The following is a 19,447-nucleotide window of genomic DNA, read 5'->3' as shown; positions in this document are numbered from 1 at the left end:
GCGTGTGCCTGTGTCATAAGTAAAGGGCCGGCTGGCTTGACTGTTAAAGGGTGCTGTAACCCCTAAAGTGCACTCCAAACAAAATAAAATTTATTTTCTGTGTTTGTGAATTGTGTGCACTGTGGCCACAAGTGCATCAACAAAGTAGCGCCAAGCGTGCACCTGTGTCCCATAAGTAAAGGACCGGCTGGCTCATATTTTAAATAGTGGTGTAAGACCCCAAAGTGCACTCCAAAAAATATTTTTTTTTCTGTGTTTGTGAATTGTGTGCACTGTAAGTGCATCCTCAAAGCAGCAGCGCCAAGCGTGTGTCTGTCTGTTAAAGGGTGGTGTAACCCGCAAAGTGAACTCCAACAAAAATAAAACATTTTCTTCTGTGTTTGTGAATTGTCTGCACTGTACGTGCATCCTCAAAGCAGCAGCGCCAAGCATGCGTCTGTCTGTTAAAGGGTGGTGTAAGCACCCAAAGTGCACTCCAACAAAAATAAAACATTTTCTTCTGTGTTTGTGAATTGTCTGCACTGTACGTGAATCCTCAAAGCAGAAGCGCCAAGCATGCATCTGTTTGTTAAAGGGTGGTGTAACCCTCAAAGTGCGCTCTACAAAAAATAAAAAAATCTTCTTTTTTTTCTGTCTTTGTAGCTGCACGTGCATTAACAAACAAGCAGCGCCAAGCGTGCGCCTGTGTCCCATAAGTAAAGAACTGGCTGTCTCATTTCTTAAAGGGTGGTGTAACCCACAAAGTGTACTAGTCTCCAACAAAAATAAAAAATTATTTTCTGTGTTTGTGTGCGCCTTAGCCGCACGTATATATCAATATAACATAAATGGAGGACCAAGTTTTCTCCAATAAAAATAAAATAGGGAAAGATCAAGAACCACTTCCTCCTTGTGCTGAAGCTTCTGCCACTAGTCATGATATAGACAATAAAATGCCATCAACGTCGTCTTCCAAGGCTGATGCCCAATGTCATAGTAGAGGGCATATACAATCCCAAATGACAAAGTTCAGGAAAATGACCTTAAAAAAAAACATTTAAATCATCTGAGGAGAAACATAAACTTGCCAATATGCCATTTCCCTATGTTCACATGACGATGGAAGCCCTCATCCCGCTAAAAAAATCAAACGAGTTAAGCTGGCAAAAGCACAGCGAAGAACTGTGCGTTCTAAGAAGATATCACAAATCCCCAAGGAGAGTCCAAGTGTGGTGGCGGTTGTGCTGCCTGACCTTCCCAGCACTGGACGGGAAGAGGTGGCTCTTTCCACCATTTACACGCCCTCTGCAAGTGCTGAAAGGAGCACCCACAGTCCACTTGCTGATATGCAAATTGAAGATGTCACTGTTTAGGTAGAACAGGATGAGGATACAGGCTCTGGGGGAGACAGTTGTTGTCCGTGGGATGAAAAAGCCCATCATGGTCATGCCTGGGCAGAAGACCAAACATTCCACCTCTTTGTTCTGGCAATATTTCTATCCATATCCGGACAACAACTGTCTTGCCATATGTACCATATGTAAAGGTAAAATAAGTAGGGGTAGGGACGTTAACCACCTAGGAACATCCTCCCTTATACGTCACCTGCAGCGCGTTCATAAAAAGTTACTGTCAAGTTCAGAAACTTTGGCTAAGACCATAAGCAGTCCAGGGACACCTAAATCCCTTCGTCCTGTTGTATCCAAGTGCCTGCAAACCAAACTTTCAGCTCCCTCTTCTTCAATTTCCTCCTTAGTCAGAATAGGAAGTTGTCCTGCAGGCCATGTCACTGGCATGACTGACTCTCCTATCTGGGACTCCTCCGGAGGATCCTGCATTGCTACGCCTACTGCTGCCATTGCTGCTGTTGCTGCTGGGAGTCGTTCATCATCCCAGAGAGGAAGTAGGAACACCACTACTTTTACTAAACACTTGACCCTCCAACAGTCCTTAGCGAGGAGGATGAAGTACGACAGCAGTCATCCTGAAGCAAAATGTATAACTGACGCCTTGACTGCTATGTTGGTGTTAGATGTGTGTCCGGTATCCACCATTAGTGCAGTGGGATTTAGACAATTGATGGAAGTAGTGTGTCCCTGGTTCCAAATCCAATCTAGATTCTTCTTCATTAGGCAGGCGTTACCAAGACTGTACAGAAATGTAAAAAAAAATGTCCTCAGTGTCCTGAAAAATGCGGTTGTACCCAATGTCCACTTAACCACGGACATGTGGAACAGGGCAGACTAAGGACTATATAACTGTGACAGCCCACTGGGTAGCTTTATCACTTTATGCAGCAACAACAGCAGCATCACCAGTAGCAGCATCTCAGAAACGCCAGCTCGTTCCAAGGCAGGCTACGCTGTGTATCACCAGTTTCAGTAAGAGGCACACCGCCGACAACCTCTTAGAGAAACTGAGGGAAATCACTGCCTAGTGGCTTACCCCACTTAGACTCTCCTGGCGATTTGCTATATCTGACAATGCCACCAATATTGTGCGGGCATTACATCTGGGCAAATTCCAGCACATACCATGTTTTGCTCACACAATAAATTTGGTGGTGCAGAATTTTCTGAAAAGCGCCGGGGAATGCAGGAGACGCTTTGGGTGGCCCGAAACATTTCTGGCCACTTTTGCCATTCAGTGACTGTGTGCCGAAGACTGGAGCACCAGCAAACACTCTTGAACCTGCCCCGCCATCACCTGAAGCAAGTGGTTGTGATGCGGTGGAACTCAACCCTCTAAATGCTTCAGAGGATGGAGGAGCAGCAAAAGGCCATTCAAGCCTATACATCCACCTATGACATAGGCAAAGGAGGGGGTATGCACCTGACTCAAGCACAGTGGAGAATGACTTCCGTGTTGTAGAAGGTTCTCCAGCCTTTCGAACTTGCCACACGTGAAGTCAGTTCAGACACTGCCAGCTTGAGTCAGGTCATTCCCCTTATCAGGCTTTTGCAGAAGCAGCTGGAGAAAGTGAAGGAGGAGCTAAGATGGAGCGATTTCCCTCAGCATGTGGGACTTGTGGATGAAGCCCTTCATTCGCTTTGCCAGGATTCCAGTGTGGTGAATCTGTTGAAATCATACCACTACATTTTGGCCACCGTGCTCCATCCTTGGTTTAAAGCCTATGTGGTGTCTCTCTTTCCGGCCGACACAAGCCTGCAGAGGTGCAAAGACCTGCTGGTGAAAACATTGTCAGCTGAAGCGGAATGTGACACGTCAACAGCTCCTTCTTCATTTTTCCTGCAACTGGGGTTGCCAGAAAACAACTTAGCTATCCTAAGCAACCCGCTGGTGGTGATGCAGGGCAGGCAGGACCAAGTTTGGACATCTGGTCCGGACTGAAGGACCTGTCAACAATTTCTGACATGTCTACTGTCACTGCATATGATACTGTCACCATTGACAGAATGGTGGAGGATTACATCGGTGACAGCATCCAAGTAGGCATGTCAGACAGTCCTGTACTGGCAGGAAAAAGAGGCAATGTGGAGGCCCCTGAACATCCTGGCTCTATTTTACCTGAGTTGCCCCCTTCCAGTGTGTACTCCAAAAGAGTGTTTAGTGCAGACGGGAACCTTGTCAGCAAAAGGATTTGTAGGTTGCTTCCACAAAATGTGGAGAAGATGATGTTCATAAAAATGAATTATCAACTCTTCCAGGGAGACCAGCCTCCAGAACGTACAGAGGGACCTGTGGTGGTGGATTCCAGTGGGGACGAATTAATACTCTGTGAGGATGAGGATGTACACAGTACTGAAAAGGGTGAGGAATCGGTGGATGAGGAGGATGAGGACGACATCTTGCCTCCGTAGAGCCAGTTTGTGCAGGGACAGATTAATTGCCAGGTTGTTTTGTGGGGGCCCAAACGAACCAATCATTTCAGCCACAGTCGTGTGGCAGACCCTGGCACTGAAATTATTGGTTTGTTAAAGTGTGCATGTCCTGTTTATACAACATAAGGGTGGCTGGGAGGGCCCAAGGACAATTCCATCTTGCACCTCTTTTTTTCCTTGCATTATGTACTGTTTGGGGCCTAGTTTTTCAAACCGCCATCCTGTCTGCCACTGCAGTGTCACTCCTTGATGGGCCATGTGTTTGTGCCGCCCCCTCATGTCGCTTTGCATAGTCATCCAGCTACCTTGGTGCAAACTTTTGGACATAAAAACACTATTGTGAGGTGTGAGTTGTTCAGAATAGACTGGAAATTAGTGGAAATTAAGGTTATTGAGGTTAATAATAGCATAGGAGCAGAAAAACCCACAAATTCTGTGATTTTAGCTGTTTTTATGCTTTTTTTAAAAAAAATACAGATCCAAAACACAAAACCCAGAAACCAAAACACGGAAGGGTGGTTTTGGCAAAACCAATCCAGATCCAAAAGACGAAGAAAGAACCAGATCCAAAACCAAAACACAAAACACAAAAAATATATACCCGAGGGTGCCCATCCCTGGGCAATGGCCCTGACAGCGAAATTCACTGTGTGCAGGAAAGGCTGCTGGGGGGGGAGTGTGACTGTCACTGATGCCACTACTGACCCCACTCTAGGTGCCCAGGAGCTCATGGTGCACTGCATGTTGGGGATTGTAGTCTGCTGGGAGCACTGCACTATGCAGCTTGACAGCGTCAGTAATTACAAATCCCAAGGGGCCGTGCTGCTTGCTTCAGTGCTGGATGGATGTCCCTCTAATACAGTACAGGAACCTGGCGAGTGAGGAACCAGGTGCACCGCTAGCATAACAACGCACCGGGCATATGGCAATATTGATTGCAGCTGCGGGGGTGAAAACTGTAGGTTTTGGCAGAGGGGCAGCAACGGTGACACAGGAGCCGGGAGCTTCCCGGAAATGTGGCAGTCGACCCTTGCACATATATGAATCCGCACGGACCGGCTGGCAGACTGTCAGCCCAACTGGCCCAGCGGGAACTATCCTGCTATCCTGGAGGCCCAATCCACCCCTGGCACAGGGTATTCCTGCTTGGGTTTGAGTCTCAGCTGCACTTAATGTACTGTGAACACATTTGAATGGAATATATGTATTGTGCATTTATGGCAGAAACAGTTATGTGATTGTAAGCTTAGCTGACTGAAAAAACAATACTGTGTCTGAGTGATCTGTGTCATGCCAACAGTAAAGCATCCTGAGACCATTCATGTGTGGGGTTGCTTCTCAGCCAAGGGAGTGGGCTCACTCACAGTTTTGCCTATGAACACAGCCACAAATAAAGAATGGTACCAAAAATATCCTCCAAGAGCAACTTCTCCCAACCATTCAAGAACAGTTTGGTGATGAGCAATGCCTTTTCCAGCATGATGGAGCACCTTGCCATAAGGCAAAAGTGATAACTAAGTGGCTCTGGGAACAAAACATCAAAATGTTTGGTCCATGGCCAGTCAACTCCCCAGACCTTAATCCCATTGAGAACTTGTGGTCAATCCTCAAAAGGCGAATGGACAAACAAAAACCCACAATTTCTGACAAACTCCAAGCATCGATTAGGCAAGAATGGGTGACCATCAGTCAGTATGAGGCCCAGAAGGTGATTGACAGCATGCCAGGGTGAATTGCAGAGGTCTTGAAAAAGAAGGGACAACACTGCAAATATTTTGACTCTTTGCATAAACTTAATGTAATTGTCAATAAAAGCCTTTGACACTTATGAAATGCTTGTAATTTTACTTCAGTATACCATTGTAACATATGACAAAAAGGTCTAAAAACACTAAGGGGTCTATTTACTAAGCAGTGTAATGAGAAGTGAAAAGTGAAGAGTGAAAAGTGATAAGGTGCCAGCCAATCAGGTCTTAACTGCCATCTCACAGGCTGTGTTTGAAAAATGACAGTTGGGAGCTGATTGGCTGGCACCTTATCACTTTTCACTCTTCACTTTTCACTTCTCCTAACACTGCTTACTAAATAGACCCCTAAAGCAGCAAACTTTGTGAAAACCAATACTTGTGTCATTCTCAAAACTTTTGGCCATGGCTGTATAATTTAATGTTACAACCAAACCAATAATATACATAGATAAGAACACATCTGTATGCAGGTGACAGACACAGAAAACACAGATAGTGTGATATAAATCAAGTCCAGCATAAATGGCAACAGCAGCATATTATTGGTGAGAACCGGCACTGTTAAAAAATAAAAGTGAACTGACTATATTAGGCTCAATATCACTGTAAATTCAGTCATGAATCATAATGCTGTATTGAGAACAGAGCCATATGCACAATACCTGTTGGCCAGGCTTAATTCTACACTAAGTGCAGCTGAAAACCTGATCCAATGGATCTGGAGCTCTCCCTATGATGTATGCTGGAGATGTACTGATGGGAGATTGACAAGTTGCAGTGGCTGATGGTGATGTGAATAACTGGCCAAACCAAAGGGCACTGCACCACATTGTAGAGTGGTCTCTCCTCACACTTGGTGGTGTCTTACTCTCCCAGGTGCTGGAGTAAATGTGCCACTCAGGAGATTGGTTCTCTTGGAAGGACCCTGGGGATACGGTGGCTACACAGATTGGAGGGTACTGCACTGTGAAGCAGAGGGGCTCCACTTCTCATTCAGTGGTGTCTGCCTTTATCAGATGCTGCTGCTCATAAGCCGCTATGTGGCTGCTCCCACATGGATGGATAGGTGAAGACAGCTGGTAACTGTCAATGGTACACATCACCTGTATTCTGCACAGTGATAGGGTAGAGGTAGGTCTCTGATGCATTTCTTGGCTAATTCACACTAACCCTTTCCTCAGAGGCAATACACCACACTCTACTCCATAGATATACCTTGTATAATTAGGGAAAGTAAGTGAGTGCAGGTGTGACCACATACTTTGGGGAATCAATTAATACCAGTGCTATATTAATTAATCACCCATATAAGGAAAAGGGAAATCACTTACCTTCATATCCATAAGTAAAATATGTAAAAAAAAAAATACAAATAAATATGTAAGGCAAAAAAACTATTAAATAATAGCAATTGTTTTTATTTAATAGTTTTTTTATTACATATTTAATTTTGAGAGCCATTCTCAGCCAACCAGAAGCCTGTTACCATGGTAGCAGCCCCTGGTTGGATCAGACACACAAGCCTGCCCATATCAGTTAGAAAATCAAATAAAAAAAAAAAACCCTACCCTAAGCATAACCACCACTGGACTTTTTTGAGTCAATTTTGTTTATGAAAATATATGGGGGGAACATAAGGGTCCCCCTATTTTACACAGCCAGCACCAGGCTCCTGAGTCAGTCCTGGTTGTAAAAATATGGGGGGAAAATAATGTAGGGATCCCCCAGATTGTACGCAACCAGCACCAGGCTCTTTATAGTGGGGGTGTAATGCCACAGCAGGGGGACATGCTTCACTGGATCCCCCTGTCAAAGCATCCAGCACCCCCTACTAGTCAATGAAGGCCAGAAAGTGGGTACCACCTAAATAAAAGGGTTCCCCCTCCCAGGGGCACCCCAGGCCATGCCTGAAGTCCCCCTGTAAAATAAATAGTCAAAGAAAGACAAGACACACACACCAAATATTGTATTATTTTTTTCAAATTTCGCACTCACATTAAATACTTACATTCACTCCCTGTAGCTATTCTGACCTCTTGTCCAGTAGCATCCTCGATTGCTGTACTAAAAAAATCCATTCTCACTTACCCCTTGTGTCATGTCTTCTTTGTTCCAGGGTCTTCTTAAAATATAAAAACAAATTGCACAAATCCAGCAGACACAGTACTGAACTGTAAGGTCACTATTACCTGAATGAACACTAAGTGGGAGAATCTCCCATTGAAAACATTGAAAACAATGGGGAGAGTGTTCATTGGCTAAGAGAGGCGAGACCCAACTCTCTCAGCCAACAAACACTTTCCCCATTCACTTCAATGGTGGGAACCATTAGGTTACTAGCTGTCTATATGTGGTTAGGGAGCCCAAACTTATGTTTGGGCACCCTAACCACTTCTTTAGATGGGTTTAACCACTTTGCGTGGCTAAACCTGGTGCTTGTAGCCACATTAAATACTAATGGGTGCCCAAATTGAGTAACAATTGAATTGCTCCTTCAGTCACCTATTTGTATAGACACCCAGCAGGGAGTAAGAGAAACATTTGAATTGCCCCCTTAGACAGCCAACAAATGGATAGACACTCGACAAGAGAATATGGTCAGAGGATATGGAACAAGCACTGAAGTTGAAGGTTTTAGGATGAAAACCTGTTTAAAGTTAAACAATACTACTCCCTAGCACAACCGGTAAAGCAGCACCTGGTAGGAACACATGGGTAACCTATGCCCCTGATAAGAGTGTAATCAATGGGAAATATATGTGTGACCACCAGGTGGCACTAAACCATATATAAATTAGAAAGAAAACATATTACTTCTCTTGCAGAGTATATCTCAATGAAGTTTCATACATGTGGAAAGAAACAGAAGGCACAATATAGTGTAATATTGTAACACATATTGACAAATTTATTATGTCATTAGGCCCATAATTAACCAACACATAAAAGCATAAAAAACTTAAAAAGTAAATTAGGCTATGAATAGCCAGTAACAAGGGGTCGCCCAAAGGCTGGTACCAGAATCAAGATGTATAGTCAGCATTGTATATGCACTGATGGCAATCTGGATAATGCTGGACAGTGTCTAACAAATTAAAGCTCCGGTCCCCGGGTCCTTAGTTCCCTTCTTGTGGTAAAGCAGTCCTGCTGTCCTTAACGCATTTCGAGCATATACTGTAGGCTCTTCTTCAGAAGGATGCAGGATGAAAGAGCATATGGCCTTAAATACCCTTTAACATGAAATGATTCCTGTCCCCTCTGACCAGAGAATGTTGTGATGCGGCGCGGGAAATGGTGGACAGAGCAGTATTTTAAAAGAAAAAAAGAGTGAACTTAATAATGCCGAATGGTCAAATGGATAGTAGGCAGTATATACTGTAGTATTATTTGAATTTGATTAATATGGTATTGTATTTTCATAAGGTCAAACCATTCTATTATACTGTAACCATGGTTTTGTGAGCCAATTCTATTAAATTATTAAATCATCCTGCATGGTTTAAAGAACTTTAAAAAAGAAGGAGGGTCACAAAAAATAGGTTTGTAATGGCGCACTTGACCATCAGTTGGTCAGCTGAGGATTAAAATAAAAAACTATTAAAATATTAATAATAAGAAAATAGTAATATTAAACACATCATTAAATAATAATAATAATAATAATAATAATAATAATATTATTATTCTTTTTATTCATGTATTTTTTATGTGCATGGAGCTCTTTAAAGCTTAAGCATTGAATATACTGTATTTCTCTATAAACATGTGCTGCCTTTTAATCTGTTAAATGTAGCCACATTAACTTCTTCTCTGTGTTACATATCCTGTTTTTATCTACATGCAGGAGGTATATCATCAGTAAGGGGTCCATCAAATTAAATCAGTTCGGAAAAGAACCACATGAATTTCTGCTTTATTTTGCACAATGAAGTGTAATAAATAATTCTATACTCATCAGTGTGCTGAAGGCGTTTTAATGCATATGAAAACATGACTAAAAGCGTACAGCATTATTTCACATGGGAAATCTCATGTAAGATATTTGAAATTACCATGCAGTCAATTTATGACTAATGTAGGGCTTTCTACTTTGCATCTTTGATGAATAGACCCTGTTAATTCCGCATCGTATTCACACCAGTGTTTATCAGTTTGTTGTAGCATGGAAAGAGGCAAAGCATGCTTAATACATCAACCTTTTTAAGGGGATGAAATATAATTTAGTTCATGATGTTAAACTTTCAACAGCAATAACCTCTACTTGTTCAGTGCTACCCTCTATCCTTTATTATAATTTACAGTACACTATCCTATATATACTGTAATAATGTATATACAGGTTGAGTCTCCCATATCCAAAATGTTTTGGGCCAGGGGTATTTTGGATATCGGAATATTCCGTATTTTGGAATATTTGCATATCATAATGAAATATCTTGGGAATGGGACCCCAATATACACATAGAATGCATGTATTTGTTATATACACCTTGTACACATAGCCTGCAGCTCATTTTATACAATATTTTCAATAATTTTGTGGCTCAAGCAAAGTTTGTATACATACATGAAATAAATGTATGTTTCATTTACACCCTATACACACAGCCTGAAGGTAATTTCCTACCATATTTTTAATAATTTGTGCCTTAGACACAAAGAGGGCAAAGTTTGTGTACATTGAACCATCAAAAATCAAAGGTTTTATTATCTCAGTCATGCCAAAATTATTCCGTATTTCGGAATATTCCGTATTTCGGAATATTTGGATATGGGAGACTCAACCTGTACTACATTAGTAGAGATTTGTGGAGACCCCTGTTTTTGTTCCTTTAATATTATTAATATCAATAACATATATTTCCAGTCATTTCCAACCATTTTTGACCACCACACAGCACCTGTAATCAGGGAGGGACTTAAAACTAATCCAAAACACACAGGATCCATTTTTTAAATCTGAGTTCTGAATTGTAAGAAGACTCGAGTAAAGCTGGACATCCACTACACAATTATCTGTCAGATATCTGTCCACTCTGGCTGGTTGGAGTGAAAACCTGGTAATGTATGGGAGCAAATGACTATCGTCCATTTGCTCATAAACACTGGAAAATAGCCAAAAATGGGTGTTCAGACAAATTGGTTAAACACACAAATTTAACCAATTTGAACAATTTTTTTGTCCTTTTTTAAATGTTTAAAACCATATGATCGACTGTCACTTGTTCCCATACATTACCAGGTTTTCATTCCAACCAGCCAGATTGGACAGATATCTGACAGAAAATTGTATAGTGGATGCTCAGCTTAATGGTGCATACACACGGTCAGATTTTTCTTCAGATCTGAATGATAACTATTTAAAAAATCGTTGAATCGTTCATATCTGAAGGAAAATCTGACATATCTGACATATCTGTCAGATCAACGATTTGAACGATGCGCGTTCCCGATGGTCAGATAACGATATCTGACATCTGATGTGTTTGCAGTCAGACTTGGACTATTCCATTCATTTTAAAGCAGTCAAAAATCGTTCAATCGTTCAAATTGTTCAAATCTTTGGTAAAATCGTTCAAATCGTTCAATCGTTCATCTGACAGATCTGACAAATCTTTCAAATCTGACCGTGTGTATGCTCCATTAGGATTCAGCTCTACTTGGATCCCAAAGTGATTCCAAACGGGGACTTGATTCGACTTGGAACCCTTAAGTTTGGGTGTGTTCAGTTTTCTCAAAAACTGAACTGCTCATCTCTATGCATTAGTATAGACATACAAAAGTGGCAGGGTCTCTTTTAGAGGGTGCAGTTTTAAATATCGAGCGCCACTTCTACTTTTATAGCTTAAAGTTACTTGTTAAATTCTGCAAGGCAATCAAAACAAGAATTGGTGCAGCAAAGATTATTGAATACTTTATTTGAAAACTATATTTTACTTTCCCTTGTTATGTGGAAAAATATATAATTTTGATCACTTTTCCTTAATAAGTTTTTAGAAATGCCACATCTGTTGCTGTACAGAGAAAGTAAGCTAACTGCCTTGCTCTAATTACACCTCATCAGATTTCTCTATGATATGATTGAGATGTTACCATATTATACCTTTCACTGATAATATAAGTGTATGATTAGGGCCATTATGTGAATTATGTATGTACAGTATGTTTGATTATGGACAGCAATAAATGAGATATGACTGATTACAATAGCCCTTGGCTATATCCTTTCCGAACTCAATAACATAAGGACATAATTTATTACTAACTATGATTTGGAGTATTCAATTAGTCTGCTCTCCACTACCGTTCCTGATGCAATTTGAAGTGCATATACATTGGCTTGGATACAGTTAATCCCCACATGGCTTCAGGAATATTTAATGAAATGACTTATGCACTGTATTAGGATATAATGGTGCATCCCAGTGTTCTGTCTTTGCAGTTTATTTATTATTATTGGCCCCATATTGCTTAATTACTTATATTATATTTTAGGGGTCTTTATGACAAAACTATTGACTGCATAAAGTGAATAGTAAAGTTTTAGCTTTTGCCATGACTTTACTTCCAGGCAGTGAAACGGCTGAGCAGGCATTACCATTGGGCTTTACATAAGCATAGTTTCAATGGCATCACAAGGGTGCTGCGGGGGTGCGGGCCGCACCTGGGTGTCACTCACTGAGGGGTGACACCGATGTGCCAACTGCTCCTCAGTGACAGGAGCCAAGTGCTGCACTGTAGCATTACATGCAACACTCGGCTCCTGACATAGTGAGGGAGCCGGCACTGCACACAGACTGGTCCCCGGAGGCAGTCCACACCTCTGGGACACCCCAGGGTGACTAAAACGGGGGTTCCGCCCATAAGGCCATGCCCCCAAACCTGAGAGGCCACACTCCTTTTTCCGGAACCTCCCCGCACCAGGTGTCACCGTGAGGAGGGACACCACTGCATAGTCTGAGTAGCCAGGGAGGACTCTGAAGAACCCTTCTCCGGTAAAATTTCACCCAATAAGCTACAGTGGCTAACACTACCTGCAGAGGGTGTTAACTGTTGGGACCAAGCTTTGACAAGCTAAACTTTTTGGAGCTTGGTAAATGGGCCCAGACCACTTTATTGGAAAAAAAGGAATGCAGTCTGCAGTGTTAGTTTGGCTAATGCAGGAGATATCTCTGATATATCCTGCATTGTGCATTTGTTATATAGAAACTACACTTAAAATTGCCTGTACTCTGTGGAAACAATCATTTCCACATGGTTTTAGGCATCAAAAATCTACCATTAAGGCTCTTTATTTGTTTATAAATGAAGTTTCAATAAAAAAGTTTCTTTGTAAGCGTAGATAGCATACAAATATATAGTGCATTATTATTCTTACAAGATGGCAAAGATAAACTGGAAAATTGGGCAGCACACATGGAGGGGAATGTCCTTCCTCAGTTTAATTCAATTGTTTTATACAGTTCACCAAGACCCATGTAACATGGTTCCATCATGTCTGGTATTGACATTGTCTCAAAACTAGGGGGTGCTACAACTAATAACTTTAGAAAATTGGTATGATACAACAGGGATATACCAAAGTATCCTTGGTGTGGTGCATGTTCAGTTTTTAAAAATAAATTAAAATTCATGGGTTCCATTCCTGCCATGGCGATAAATGTGTGGAGTTTGTATGTTCTCCCCGCGCTTGCGTGGGTTTTCCCCAGGGTACTCCTGGTTCCTCCTACACTCTAAAAATATACAGATACTGTAGGTTAAATCAGAAGTTCTCAAACTCGATCCTCAGGACCCCACACAGGTCACGTTTTCCAGGTTACCTAGCAGGTGCTCAGGTGTATTCACTGCTCACTGACACATTTAAAAGTTCCACAGGTGGAGCTAATTATTTCATTTGTGATTCTGTGAGGAGACCTAGAAAACTTGAACTGTTTGGGATCCTGAGGACCGAGTTTGAGAACCTGTGATCTAGAGCCAGCAAGATATTACAATGTATTGAAAGTGATGAAGACTCAAGGGAGAGTAAAGTATATTTTTTCTTCTTTATAAAGCACCGATGAGACATCCACATCTTAATATGCATTACATTTTCTGTGTCAGTTCATAGAAAATATCCTGGAACTTGAGAGTGTGCAGAGAGGTGACCACAAAACTAACATGCATGAAAGGTCTACAGTAAGTAATGCAGAAGGTGGTTGGAATTAGATTTATTTACACAACAAAAGACATTTAGGTGATTTTATGGGATCTGGTCAGAATGTCGTCAGGTTTGGAATATCGACGGCAGAATGTCAACAACAACTAATATGTTGACATACAAAAATGTCAACATGGTTAACATTTGGACATGTTCATAATATCGACATTTAACATGTCGATACCAGAATGTCAACAAATAGTTTTTTGCTTTTGAAAGTCAACTTTACGTACCACACCCAATATTATAACTGCCTTTTATTTTCATTTTGTGCCACTTGATTATAGTTGTCCTTTTATTATTCTTTCTTTCTTTCTTTCTTTCTTTGTTTCTTTCTTTCTTTCTTTCTTTCTTTCTTTCTTTCTTTCTTGCTTGCTTGCTTTCTTGCTTTCCTGCTTTTCTTTTCTTTCTCCTCTACCTATTTGCGATTGAAATATCTCAATGAAATATGTTTTTAAAAAGATTGGACATATATGCATAACAGAATATATTGAGTCAGTGATTTGTCTGCTAAAATTAGGTGAGGGATTCTTTTTTCCCCTTAAAACAAATTACTGTACACTCAATTAATTGAAAACTGTATTAACTGGGTAAAAGTTAATGAAGGCCACATTAATTCTACTGAAAGCCTCAAAGTTGTTCCATGGAATATTTGCCTTATTTAAACACAGAAGTTTACATATTTCTTCAGTGGGCTTTGGCTTATGATCTATGCTCTGCTTGGCGTTCCCTGTAGTTTATATTCTGCACAGACTAATCTTAGTTAATGTCATGTAACAAGCTCTACACTACTCATTCAATTTTCCTATTCTTTGGGATGACAAAAGATTTAGAGACAGGAGGGGTGATGTAAAGTTGAACGTACGTACATACATTTGTAGAGTCCTTCTTACATGGGTGTATGTAAGTATGCGCAATACAAGTGATGTTCATTTCAATTGCATCTCTACTGGTGATTGAAGGTTACAAACTGGGCATTCCTAAAAAGGCAATATACAGTTAGGGTGAAGATAAACATCCTCAGATCCATCAAGAGTACGTATCAAATTAATATCGCATGCAGGGACAGAGCTTGCAAAAAGCTCTGTCCCTGTCAATCACCTCCAAGCACTTCTAAGGGAAGTTTTCACAATAAATACCCTTAGAATGTGCCTGTGTCTGTGCGTGTGCTGCTGAGCACCCCTCTGCTGCCCTCCCCTCCCAGATCTCCCTCCCTGCTCCCATTAGAAAATGTATAAAAAAAAACTTACCTGCATCAGGATCTGTGTCTCCTTCTGTGTGACCGCTGGTCACACAGAAGGAGACACTGATCACCAATCTCTGGGTGCAGCTAAGTTTTATTTGATTTATTTACTATTTTAACTATTTATTTTCACTGTGATCAGACTGTGGTCTTTCAGACACACATGGCTGATCACAAGAGCCTACTATCTGCTCTACTTTCCCTGTCAGCAGACAGGGAAGACTGAGTTAGGAAAGGTGAAACGGGAGGGAAGTCTGCTTCTCCAGATAGCGTTGTTATCACAGGGCTCCCTCCTGGTATATTTTTCTACTTTATTTTATCCAATATGAAACATATCACATTTAAAAGTATTTGAAATGCAATTTGCTTACAATAACAATGCAAATTTAAGGGCTTGGAGTAGTTTTTTATGAAAACTACTGCAATTGCCCATTACTAAATTATGTGAAAATGGTAAAAAACACTCATTTTCACATTAGGGGCAAAATTTACTAAGCGGTGGTTTGACGGCGGTTTCTATTCTATTCTAAACCCCAGTGGTTTGTTGGCAGTTTCTATTCTATTCTATTCTAAATGACAGTCCTGTTCTATACTATTCTAAAATGTGTTTTGACTGTGGTTTGGCAGCAGTTTTGCTATCTGCAGATTTACTTACACCAAAACCGCTGTAAAACTGCCATCAAAAGACATATTAGAATAGAATACAACAGTGCTGTCATTTAGAATAGAATAGAAACTGCCACCAAACCCCCGGGGTTTAGAATAGAATAGAAACCGCAGTCAAACCGCAGCTTAGTAAATTTTGCCCTATATTTCTAAAAAAAGATTGATGAATAGGCCCCTTAGAATGGTATATACAAATATAAAACGAAAATCTCTGCGGACTAAAATGTAACAATGTTTGATAATACATATACACAATACAAAATGCATGGAAATTAATTTAACTTACTCTAATGGCAACAGCACAACAGGTAGGTACGCCAATGTAATTTTCAGCATTGAAATTAGCAGTGTCCTTGACAAATAAAGTAAATCTCACCACAACTGTGAGATGGTCACATAGTGCATATGTTGACATGTCAACAAAATTGTGGGCAATACATTATAGTGTACTGTAAATATGCCTGTTTTTAAAAGAATCATTTACACCAAGGATAAGGCTGGAGCAGGTTTGGACTGATGTTTATGATGGGCATCATGCCAAGCATAGGGATAGGGGTGGTCTAGATGTAAACGTTCGTACGACTCTGCCATGGGAAAAAATGTAGGGCCTGATTATGACCCGCTCGCGAGCGCTGAACACTTGCAAGCGGGTCGATGGTGCCAAAGTGCGCATGCGCACGACGGAGGCGGCTCCATCGAGCGCATGCGCGAGACCCAAATAACGACGGCCAAGCCGTCGTTAATGGTCTCGCGCCCTTTGGTGGGCTTGCTGGGGGCGTGGCTGCCCAGACGGAGGCATTCCCATGGGAACGCCTACCATCTGGATCCGGCCCCACTGACATCACTAGTGATGTCAGTGGGAGTGCTTTTGGCTCTGATAGAGCCAAAAGCCCTCCTGTCCTTGCGGCAGCGAGACCCTACTGCAGGGTCTCATCGCAAGCCTGATGGTCGCGATGGTCTTGACCATCACGACCATCATTTTGGCCGCTCGCTATAGCTGTGGGTAGTCACCCACAGCTATGCGAGCGGCCAGGTGGCCGCTCCAAAATGGAGCAGGGATGGCCCTGATTCAGAGCGAACGCTCTGGCAGAGCGTCCGGCTCTGAATCAGGGCCTTAGTTCCATGCTTGTATTGTGGGAGCAATTACAGATGAGAGAGAGAGAGAGAAAGACAAGATTGCAAAATAAATTAGAGAAACACTAAGAGCAATAGAGAGAAAAAATGAGAAAATAATGTATATGATAAGGACGGCAAAGGAAGAGAAAGAGAAGGAGAAAAAAAATGAAAGAAGCGAGACAAGTGGTAGAAAAATATATATATAGAGAGAGAGGGAAGGACATGGGGCAAATATGGGAAAACCACTCTGCCCCCCCCCTCCCCCCACAAACAAAAGAAATGCTGTCATCTGCAGACCTGTTATTTGTTGAATTAGCTTTTGCGGCTGCCAAACAGTTGCTTCATGTGGTCACTGCAGCTTCATGACAGGTTATTGCAGAGTGCAACTTTGGGGGATGCATTTCGGGAGTCTTTAATGCCCACTTGGGTTATTGCCGCACTTTGAAGTAGAACTGCAAAGGGCAGAGCTCAATGCCACCTGCAGACTAGGTTCATCCTCATCATCAGATTTGCTGCATCTACAGTAGACATGCTGTTGAGTCATGATATTCTACATTGTCAGCAACTTTCATTTATATATTGTAACCTCTGCTTTGTCAACACAGCTCCAGCTGCATCTTGGAGGAGAATGAAACCTTAACTATATTTTGCACTTTGTACCAAGTGTTGTCCACTATTAATAAACCTCACAGCTACCATCACCACCAACATCAAAAACACAGAGCAACAGTAAAAGTCAGAGAGACTCGTTTTTTTCGTGCTGGATAGACCAATGTGTGATGCCATGTATGGGCTGGCATTAATGGGTTCCTTTATTTCTGACAGTGTTGTGCAAAGGTAAGAAGAATGGTAAGCAAAAATCAGATGTTCACCATTTGGTCTTGTACCAGTGTTTGTGGACACCTCCAGCAAACACACGATTTGCTTTTACTTCCCCTTGGTGCTGAATATCAAGAGTAATCTGTGAGGTTCTGAATTTGTTGTGGACCCGGGGTGGTGATAGGAGCAGACACAGAAGCAGACTTAAATGAAAAAGTGGAGTTTTTAATAAGTGACTTAGAAGACATGGGAATTTCAAATGAAAAAGTCCAGGTATAGCAGTAAAGTGCACTTGATAACTGTAGTGGGGGTTAATGAGGAAATGTCCAGATAGTGACAGGTAGGAACAGTCCAGTAAATAAGTATGGTGAGCTGAAAACAGAATGCAGGTATGATGAGCTGTAACTGAATGCAGGTTTGATTAGCTGTAACTGATGCAGCCTGTGGTAGTGAAGTCCAGCTGGGAGTGAAATGAAGCAAGGTGCAGGGAACAGCAGGTTCAGGTACTCAGGCAGGTAAAGGTATGTGGAGGGTGCAGGGTAAATCCAGCAGGTAGGAGCAGGCAAGGTTCAGGCTAGTAGCGTAACAGACAGGCAGGCAGATAAGGCATAGGTTCTCTCTCTCAGCCGCAGCTGAGAAACACGTTGCACTGGCAAAGGAAGGAAGGCTCTGGACCTTTCTAAATACTCAGTGCCGCGCTGTAACTGGCTGGAATGAGCACATGACCCACCAGGATTGGACAGCCGGAATCACATGGCTACAGGCAAGATGGGGGCGCCCATGCCAATGGAACGGAAACACAGCCAGACCTCTCCAGGCCTAGTGACAATGTGCCCACACAGAACCACGCGCAGTCAATTCCCCTCACCAAACACCAGCAGCGCTGCCAGAGACCCCCCACCATAACGACCTCACAGGTAATACCCGGTGACTACCATGCCGAGTAACCCTGGCCTTGACATAATCATCTTTTTGAGATTTATGGATTGAAGTGCAATCAACTATGTAATATTTATCGATGGCCTGTCCCATCTTCATCATGCACAGTGAGAGCAGAGCTGCCCCAACATATCCCAACACAGCAACATGGATGGGACAGGTCACCAGGAGAGGACAGAAGCCTGAGAACAGGGATAAGTATAATAGGAAGGGATGGGGGAGGGGACAGGGAAGTAGAAAGAAAATAGTGAAAAGGAGAGACACGGGGGTAGAAAAATATAAAAATGGGGCAGGGCGGGGATGAGGACAGATACAGACCAATTTTAAGATGGGTACAAAACTACTAGTTGCATGTTATTATTTATTTTTCAATTCTTTAATTCCTCATCATTTCCTTATTGTGTCAGTTTCTGTTAAATCTCCATAACAATATTTGGTTCAAACTGGTTTCAGCATGCGGCCACATTTCACCTTCCCTTTTCTTTCCCAATTTATACCCTCATAGTTTGCAAGGTTCTTATCATTTAAGTCTTTATAAACTACAGTATGAATACGAGGCAAATAGATGGTGCTGTACATTTCCAAAAAAGATTATTGGCCAGCCACCCCGTTACATCTCTAAAATGCCCACAAAAATGGTATCTCTCTGCGCACAATTTCAGCATGCGTCTTAGAGCAATAACCATTAACCATGGGGACGCATGCACAGAATGAAAACAATGGATGCGCAGGGCCGGTGCTTCCACTAGGAAAGCTTAGGCATCTTCCTAGGGATGCCGGCTACTAGAGGGTGCCTTGCCCTCCAATCACCCCCACAAGTGCCCACTGAGATTGTGTTACCAGCGGGCATCCCGGTTCCTTCCCTACCTCCACCCCTCCCCTCCCGTTCACCCTGCCT

This window comes from Taudactylus pleione, unplaced genomic scaffold, assembly GCF_031769625.1.
Source record: "Taudactylus pleione unplaced genomic scaffold, aTauple2 ptg000321l, whole genome shotgun sequence".
NCBI classification, from domain to species: Eukaryota; Metazoa; Chordata; class Amphibia; order Anura; family Myobatrachidae; genus Taudactylus; species Taudactylus pleione.
This window is presented reverse-complemented; position numbering follows the sequence as displayed.